The 9,107-nt window shown below is 41.8% G+C and overlaps 1 long non-coding RNA gene across 1 annotated transcript in view; it reads left to right on the forward strand.

Annotated features, from left to right (window-relative positions):
* Nucleotides 1–3,537: 3,537 nt before the first annotated feature.
* LOC110329070 overlaps nucleotides 3,538–9,107 on the forward strand; it is a 27,300-nt gene continuing 21,730 nt past the window's right edge. The window contains exons 1-3 of the long non-coding RNA XR_002380906.1: nucleotides 3,538–3,718; nucleotides 3,847–4,006; nucleotides 5,132–5,299. This is a non-coding gene — a long non-coding RNA (uncharacterized LOC110329070). The remainder of the gene's footprint in view (nucleotides 3,719–3,846; nucleotides 4,007–5,131; nucleotides 5,300–9,107) is intronic.

Consider the following 9,107-nt stretch of genomic DNA (forward strand, 5'->3'; position numbering starts at 1 on the left):
TATCATCTATCTATTGTCTATCTATCTTCTTCCAACTCTCTATCACCTATCACTGTCATCTATCTCTTTGTTCATTATCTACCATCTGTCTACTGATTATTTATCTACCATCTATCACTCTCCTCTCCCTATCTTTTCTATATTACTCATCTATGTATTCATTTAACCAGTGCTACAGTCACCAGGAAATAAGATCATTTGCCATCTAGGTGGAATGATGTCCTTAGGCTTCAGAAAGAGAAAATCTACTGGAATCATGCCACAAGAAGAAAAACAACCACCTAAGCATTCCCTGTGGGTCCTATTCTCCAGACATAGAGCTTGTTAGCCTAGTATTGCAGAGCTCAGAGTCAGACAAGCACACAGACAGTGTTTACACTGTTCCACAGGATGAAAGAGGTTTGTGACATTTACAGCCCAGATGGATATTTAGTGCTGATCTATAAATATCACACCAGTCAGCACACCCATTTGTCACTCATCCAGACAATTGCTGAAGCTTGTCACGAGGATTTTAGAGTGCAGAGCCTGAGAAAAATTTTCCAAGATGTGGGAACCTGTGCAAGAATACAGAGATAAGCCCGACTCTACCACAGAGGCCCTTGAAGGCTTCTGGGGTAACAGTGTGTGCAGTGTCTCCCTGGAGATGCTGAAGACAACCTTAAAACAAAGCTTGGGAACTTAGAACTCCTGTCCTGTGCTGTGCCAAGGAAGAATAGGACTTTGCCTCAGGTGCTGCGTCCAGTAGGTCCTATGTCTTCTCCTCAAAACCACCTCCCCCTTGCTTCATTGCCCTCACCCCAAATTCTAAGGTTTTTCCAAACTTTAGAACCCTGGGAGTCCAGAAAAAGCTCCAAGTTTCAGTCCCTTACCCTTCTTTCCATCTCACTTTCCTCTTTAGCTCCCCCATTGGATACATGAGTCGAACTCTTCAGTGTCCATTCTTTTCTTAATTGCTCTTGATGCATTTTTCCCTTAACCACTCTTTGGTAATGTTGAAGTTGTATGTGACCCCCTCAAAGTTTTACTAACAAGCCCTCAGGAAATCTCTCTGGACTTCAGAGCTACCAAGGTAGGGTCAGCCTTAAAGGAGACTAAGGGGAAGGCCCTCTAGAACCTCAGCCCTGGACCCCACCTGCTTTGCATGGTGATTTTCATATGTTGCACTTCATGTATGTGACTGTGCACCCTTGAAGTTGTGTGTGCAAATTTTTGTGTGCATCCATGCATCCATATGTGTGTGGCTGAGTTTATATTTCTATGGAAAAAGCAGTCAAATTGGGTTAGGGAATAGTCAATGACCTCAGTGTAGCAGGATTAATTCTTTAAAGAATTTAAACTTCAGGTCACATTCTGAGATACACATGAGTTACAGGGAATGTGGTGCACCTGTAATAATTCAAGATCCAGCCTAGAGAAAAATGAAGCAAAATGAGACTGATGTTGGGTTAGTGCTGAATACAGACAACATGGGAGCATATGGGGAAACCATCACGACAAGTATCAGCTTCATAATACATTCTAAAAGGTAAAGCGTTTATGGATCTGTGAAATCGAGAACACAGAAACAGACCAAGATGAATTGTGAGTGTGGGGTTGTAGAGATGTGTGTGCATGAAGGTATGTATACGTGAGCATGCATGTGTGTGTGTGTGTGTGTGTGTGTGTGTGTGTGTGTGTGTATGTGTGTGTGCGTCTGAGTGTGTGCGTGTGTCTGTGTGTGTTGAGGTTCTGGGCAATTGCTAGTAAATACATAATTTAGGGGACTGATGGGTACAGAGGAGTCGTGCTGTCTAGGAACCCTACGGAACTGGGATGAAGACTCGTTTGAATAGCTGAGGTCTTTTCCAATAGAAAGATTGTATATTTTTGTAGAGATAAGTATAGTAATGAATACCCCCAGCCAGGAAGTTTTAGGGCCAATTATAGGAAAGTAAATGCTGAGAGGATTGGGAATGGGACAGAAGTCAGGTGTTTTGACTGAGTGCAGGGCCTCAGTGTCTAGTTCAGCCTTCACAGTCTGTCCGTGAGACTTTCCTTTGGGAACCTTCATATTCGACTCCACAACCTTGAAAAGTTCCTTAGATTTCCCAGGTGGGTTTCAAATCTACCTAGTGGAGAATTGCACTTAAGCAAGGGGCTTTGCTCCTCGTGTTGCTGAAGAGTGTCGTTGAGTTCTCCAGGAGCAGACATAATCACCATAGAGGCTTTTGCTTCAGCAGAACAGTCCTTCCAAACACATCCACAGCTGACCATGATCTAAGGTACACAAAAGAGGCATCAAGTAGTCTTCTGTGTTCTCCTCCATCTTCATGGAGGGGTTCTATAATCACCCTGAGCTCTGCTTTTACCCCATCTATCTAGACCAGGGATAGGAAACAGGAAGAAGAAATTTGTTTTCCTCAGACTCCTGTTGGATTAGCATTGCATGTTGTCCTCTCTATGGGAACTTAAGAAGAAACTTTCCATGTCTCAATTATGTTATTGAGGTGAGAGGACCCATCCTAAATATGGATGGCACCACTCACTGGGCTGGGGTCCTGGGATGATCACAAACAGGGGGTTAAGCTGAGCAAGGGCATTTATTTCTCTCTTCATGTGACCAGATGGCCAAGCTCTTGTTGCCTTCACTTTACCATCATGACAGACTGTGCCCTCAAACTGTGAACCTGAATCAACACCTTCTAACTTAAGGTGCTTTTTGTTAGGCATGTTGTTACAATAGGACATGTGACTAATAAAATGCAGGTTCTTTCTGAACACTGAATTTATAGATACATATACAAAATAATCTCATAACTACGGCTTAGGAAATGCAGCTGAAGAGGGGACTGAAATATTGTAAGGGCCAGAGTTTCAGGGAGTTTGCTGTAAGACTGTGTCTCCTAGTCATATCAGAAGCCACACCCATAAATTCTAACCAACATGACTCCCCAAACTTGAGGGAAACAAGGACAACACCCATTGGCTTCTGGTGAATGGAGAAAAGTTCATTAGGCTTCAACTCTGCGCAAAAAGGAAAGCCGGGGATGGAAAAGATGATAGTCTCCAGGGAAGAGCGTGCTAATTGGCTCTCTAGTGCCAAACAGTAAGCCTGGAAAACATAATAGAAGTAACATTATATGGATATATTTAGGGTTATATGTATATAGATATATGTGTGTAACAACAATTAAAGAGAAAAAAATGCCATGAATTTGAAAGAGAACAAGAAAGGTCATATGGGAGGAAAGGAAAGGGGGAAATGTTGTAGTTATAATGTCAAAATTATATGTATATTCATACGCTATATATTTCTAAATACCTACTACAGCCTGCTCAGCCTGTATAATATTACTCGTATGTGTGTTTTCATTGGCTGACCAATAGGTGTGCTCTTCTCTGGGCAAGGCTATTTCTCCTGCTTGCAACATTCCTTAATTGCCTGCAGTTCTTTGTCTCGGGTTGAGGCTGTGTACGCTTTTCCCAGTCCATGTTGACATGTTTATGTTTGTCTTTGTTCAGCTTGCTTAAGCAGTGACGTTGGTGAGACTTTGTGTGTAGCTTCTGACATCCCTAGGAGACACAGTCTCACAGCCAATTCTCTGATCTTCTGGCTCCTAGAATCTTTAGCTTTTAACATATGGAATCTCTGTGGATGCTTCATACAATGCTTCATTTCATCCACCTCGAAGAGAGAGGAACATTGGGGATCATCTCCAGGGGTCTCTTGCAGGAGGTGTCTCTAATTCCTGAACTACTATGTGCCTGAGGAGGAGAAAATTTGAATACTCTGTTCCTTTGAGAACTACTGTTTCTCTTCCCCTTTTTCTCAATGATCTTGTAAACCGATGCCTCACTTTATAGGGCCAAAAGGAGCCCGAGGTCATCAGATCCCATAGGAGTTACAGTGGGCAGCCCACAGCCTTGCAAAGGAATCTGTTGGAGCAGAATCTTCAACTACTGTGCTGATAGATTCAGTTCCTAATACAACATGGTGGGCCTGATCTCATTCTAAATCCAAAATGTGGGTGACAAATATTTTTTCATGTGGCAAATTCAAATGACCCAAAGGTTGCCAAGCTTCTGAAGAGCCAGGATGAGTGGTGGTAAATTCTATGGCTGTACATGTGTGTTATAAATTTGTAAATGGCTTGCCTCACATCTAAGATGTCATGATCTTTGACTTTTTCCATGACCATAATTCACATGGATGTTTTATTTCTTTGGCTTGTGCAAAAGTAGCCATTTATATTTCATAGTTCTGTAGACTAGAAAGTCCAGGGTTCTAGCACATTTGCTACTTGGTGAGTATATAGTACTTTTGTGGACCTGCCAGCAATGTAAATAATGCCACAGAGTCTTGTTGATATTTAAAACTTAGGCCTTTAGCTTGGGATATTTATTGTGTATTTTAACATGATGAATTATGGTCAGTGTCCTTCCATGTTGCCAGGTCTATGTCTTTGTTCTTCTCTCTATCTTCTGCCCACCTCTGCCTACTGTTGGTGAATCTTTCCCCAGAGTCCCTATGTCTGGCCAGAAGTGTCGCCCACTACTTCCTGTTCAGTTATTGACAACTGTCCTTTTACTACATCCAATAGGTAAGTAAGAAAGGATGAATGTTTACAAACTATGAGGCTAGTGATGAGGCCATATTGAAGTCTCATATTGAGGCCAGTGCTAAGATCCATCCAGTATCCATTCCTCTGCCAGGACAACAACCAACAATGAACAGTACAGAGACATAGCATTGCACAATATACACTAACAGGTAAGAGTTTGCTCGCTAAGTTGTAAGGCGACTGTTTTCTTGCTGCATACTCACATGGCAGGACAGATGAACAGCTCTCTTTTGTCTCTTAAAAGAACATTAATTACATCATGAAACTCCACCCTCATTACCTATCACCTCCTGGAGGTGCTGAGGCCCAACTGTCACTCTGTGGATTAGGATTCAGTATGAATTCAGGAGGACAGTCAGTCTCTCACAGAAAACTCTTGTTTGACCTACATAAAGTTTGGTATCCTGGAGATATTTTTGAGTAGCTCTGTCTGAGTGGTGCCTGCTCTGACTTACCTATCTTTACTATCACCAATTCTCTTCCACTCTGCTCACTTTGTGCACTTAGTATCTTACCGGTTCCTACAGGTGCTTGAATGTGAGACTCTGCTCCAAGACCTCCAGAATGGTCATCTTCATGGTAAAGAAACCAGTGATATGGTCGTGATTCATAAATCATCCTTGTTGAAAAAGAAGATCACTTGCTGATCTATGATGACTAGTAGATGACTGGCCCTTAAACTTGGTATAGGCTAGGTAAGGGTAAAATATGGGTTTATCATCTTTCTATTGGTACAAACATTGTCTGTGTTCATTTGGGAATCAAACTTTACGAAAACAAGAGGCTCTTCAAACTGGAAGAGATGGCAGGGAACATTTAAGCCCCTGACATTGCTTTTAAGAGAACAGATGAAAGAAGAGGAGTAGGATAGAGCAGAAATGCTGGTCTGTGTCTTTCTGCTTGTAACCTGCCCAGTCCTAGAAGGCAGTGCTTTCTTTTCCAGAAAAGACCCCACCTCCATTTTCTAAAACTAGACTGAGGCATGATTGGATATACCTGAAGTATACGCAGATGAGGCAGCTCTGCTCCTTGTGATTGGATGACACAGCAATATATACAAATCTGCAGGCATATCCCTTCATGAGCCTGGATGAGAAACTTTGGCTCCATCAACTGAATACCAAGGTAGAGCTGAGCAGTACATGATGGCACAACCAGGAGCAGAGTTTTTAGAGATGACACAAGTTAGGGAATTGTCAAGAGCATCTTGACATTCTCTGCAGACTGCTGTTGGGTAGTCATGAGGAAAGCTGACACCAGGACACTCGTGTTTAAAATGTTCAATTGTGAATCTCACCACCAAGTCACAGGCAGCTTTGGCTGAGGTCATTAGTGAGCTATTGCTGTTATAAAACATCAGAGTATACTTGTCAATAAAAAATACAAAAGCAGTGTTTATTCAGCCTCTTTCGTCAGAAACCTATACTTTAAGTGTGATATTTTTGTACATCCAATCAAAGATTCTTTTCAAGATTCTGCCTTGGAAGTTATCTACCCACCTCCAGCCCTAAACACACCCACCCCATCTCCACACCCCCAACCCTCACCTCCACCACCTATGTTCCCATTTCCACATGCCTTCCAAACCCATGACCTTTGTTACTGTTACATATATGTGCATGCATATAGATGCACATATGGCATATATGTGCATAACATGCTGAGTTATTTAGTTTTACAAAATGTAAATGTTTATAGTTGACCTCTAGGAATTTGTAAACTACATGTGAGCTGGTTGTGGAGAAAGCAGAATTTTTCTCTTTTGGCACTGGACTTTTTTGTAGTTCATCTTCTAGGGGTGGGGCCTTGTGAGATTTCCTAATCCACACTGGCATGTGAACAACTCATGTTGTCCTTACTGAAACCCTGGGATGGTACCCACATTCAGGGCTATTCTTTCTGGCTTAGACAATCTAGTCTAGAAACACTTGAGCTGACATACCAAATGGTGAGCCTCAGTAATGCCCTTGGTACACTTAACCCAATCACTTAGATAACAGAAGTTAACAATGGCTTTCCATCTATAGTCAGGGTGAGACCAGAGGTGAAGGCCCTTTTTCTGAAGGAGTAAGGGAAACATAGTTTTCCAATTTGTGGGGAACATTCTAGAGAGCAAGGGCATGGTAAGCTGAGGATTGGGTGTGGGGTGATTGTTTTCTTCTTCCTGTGACACAAGGGCATGGCATGCAGCAATGACTGGGTTTAGTGATCCTGAGAAGCACAGCTATCGCATAGCACACTTGGAAAGTGACAGTCACATTACAGGCCATAGGTATAGCAGCAGTGTGACTGGAAAACAGAAGAGAGAAGGAAGAGCCTCACAGAGATAGCTGCTAGAGGCCACAGGGGCTTGGAGTGGGTCCTGTACTACCGCAGCCAATAACCATGTTCAATGAAATCATACCCATGCTGTCTGCCCAAGAACCCCATGGCATCAGCACTGTGTAAAAAAAGAACACTGCAAAACTGACAAAGTCCCACGAACACACAAGCAACCACTTCCATCAGCCTTAAGCACTGACCCTCTGCTGGGTCAGAGATCAGCTTCTTCTTTGAGAGAATGAGATGAAGTCATTCCATTCTTTGTCATCCCCCTTGGACACTGAGGATCACTTGGGACTCATCTACTGCACAGGAGGATTAAATTCTTACCAGAAAGCAAGTAGGCTTTGCATGACCTCTTTTTAGGCAGTCATTCCTTAGATAAGACAGGAGAAGCTCAAGCAAGCAGAAATGGAAAGACAAAAACAAAAACAATTCAGATGACCAGACCCCATCGAGCTTCCCTTTTGCTGTCTATAGGATGCTATCAGGAAAGCAGGGAAATAATTCCAGAAAAGAGAAAAAGATACAAACATTCAAAAAGTGAATCACACCCACAATCTAAAGAACATTTATTATTCAACAGTGCAAATGGCTTCTTGTAGACAATAAAAAAAAAACAAAAAACAAAAAACAAAACACCTTATTAGCACATATCCAAGATGTTCAATAGATTAGCTATTAGAGAAAAACAAACTGAAACAGATAGGATGTTTTATTGACTCTTGCTTTGGCACGTGTAGTTAATGCTTCTTGCTCTTTTCTGAAGGGAAATGTAGGGGGAGTGGATCTGGGGGAGAGGGAAGGTGGTGGGGAGTGTGGACAAGTGGAGGGAGGGGAACTGTGGTCAGGATGTATTGTGTATGACAAGAATCTATTTTCAATAAATAATAATAAGCAGTAAATAGAACAATATGAACTGCCTGTTTGCACATATGAGACACCTGAAGGCAGGAGAACCACAATGCTAACTACAGGTTAATATGTAGAAGAGAGGACAAGAATGCTAAGGACGGGTTAAGCTGTAGAAAACAGACCCTTGCTTACTGCTGGCTCATAGGAGAAACAGTGTAGCTGTCTGGAGAGCTGAGTGTGCCTCCCAAAGTTAAACAGAGTTACCACAGTACCCACTATACTCCTAGTTACAACCCCCAAAGAAACAAAGAGTCATGCTCAGCCAGACACTCACACAGCCAGACTCTTCATAGCACATTGTTTCCAACAGCCAAGGCAGAAGGACAACCCCAGGATGACTGGATAAACAAAGTGTCTACTTTCATCAGCTGGGAGAAGAAAACGTTCACCCTACTCACTGCACAACAGGAAGAGGTCCTAGACAAGGACCACATTCTAGATGAGTCTGCTTATGCGGCATGCTAATGTAGGCAAAATCATAAAGGCAGAGAAGGTCAATCAGTGGTTGCCAGAGGCTGAGAGGCTGAGCACTGTAGGATGGAGTTTCTATGTGGGGAGATGAATTTGTTCTGGAATTGGGTGACGAAGAGAACTGTGGATATATTAAAACAGCCCTGGAAGCACTTAACTGTGTTATGTCTTAATTTTAAAGAAAACAGTGAGGGAGAAGACCTCAGAGAGCTTTGTAAATAAACTGGTAGGAGCTGCATTGAAGAAACAGAGCTGTGGACCATCATCAGAGTGAACGTCATTAGTTTCATTTTTATTTTAATTGTTTTTTTTTTTTTTGAGAATTGTGTGCATGGCTTCTGTATTTACACCATTTTTATTCATTTAGCTATGAAACCTGAAAACCCAAGCAATGACCAACATGGCAAAATATTCTCAAGGGAACAATAGCAACCCTTAATCCTTGGAGGTAACCAACTGACATCTGACAGGGACTTAAGGCTGGCTGAATAGGAATGAATTCATGGGTAATTCTGTAAACCTGGACAATGACCTGTGGCCAGTAAGATCATGGATTATGGATCAGAGCAGAAAAGAACTTACTATTGTTACTGTCCTAAATAGAATAATGTCTAACTTCTTTCTTTCTTTCTTTCTTTCTTTCTTTCTTTCTTTCTTTCTTTCTTTCTTTCTTTCTTTCTTTCTTTCTTTCCTTCTTTCTCTCTCTCTCTCTCTCTCTCTCTATATATATATATATATATATATATTCTTTCTTTCTCTCTCTCTCTCTCTCTCTATATATATATATATAGATAG

The sequence above is a fragment of the Mus pahari genome, chromosome 11 (assembly GCF_900095145.1).
Source record: "Mus pahari chromosome 11, PAHARI_EIJ_v1.1, whole genome shotgun sequence".
NCBI lineage: Eukaryota > Metazoa > Chordata > Mammalia > Rodentia > Muridae > Mus > Mus pahari.